Source organism: Notolabrus celidotus, chromosome 7, assembly GCF_009762535.1.
Source record: "Notolabrus celidotus isolate fNotCel1 chromosome 7, fNotCel1.pri, whole genome shotgun sequence".
Taxonomy (NCBI): Eukaryota; Metazoa; Chordata; class Actinopteri; order Labriformes; family Labridae; genus Notolabrus; species Notolabrus celidotus.
Genome location: NC_048278.1, coordinates 36924662 through 36925375, shown reverse-complemented (window position 1 = coordinate 36925375; position 714 = coordinate 36924662).

Below are 714 nucleotides of genomic sequence, written 5' to 3'. Positions count from 1 at the left end.
GATGGATGGATGGATAGATAGATAGATAGATAGATAGATAGATAGATAGATAGATAGATAGATAGATAGATAGATAGATAGATAGATAGATAGATAGATAGATAGATAGATAGATAGATAGATAGTGGACGTCTCTTACCTGCTGACACCTCCCCTCCATGGAGCATCAGAGTCCTTTCTACAAGGATTAAATGTTATATGACTCAAGTCTAATCTCATTATTCTAATGTGCAGATGGTTCTAACATTAACACTTGGTTAAGTAAAGATAGATCTACAAAGAACAGAGGGATGATGTTTGCATGAAAGTCAAACTCTGCTGAACACTGTGACTACATGTTTGTCCACATGGGGGCAGTGTTATAAAAGCTATCAGAGACTGTGGAGGCTTCATTCTGAAACCTGTCACATTCATTAAACTTCAACATGTTAGTTTCCACCCAGACCTCCTGCACCAGCAGCAGCAGGCCTCATTTATAGTGTTTGAGTATTTAAAGACATTTATGTTTCATCAGAGACTCAAACTAATACATGATGTTTGTGAACATGAATCAAAGTTACTGAGGTGATTGTGCAACATTAAAGTATCACATTAAACACAATGAGGTGTTGGATTTTATCACATGTTCATATTGTGATCACAGAGTTCTGTTTGCACGCAGACCACCAGACCCTCTCTGCGTCCTGAGACCACGTCCTGCAGGATGAGCCCTAA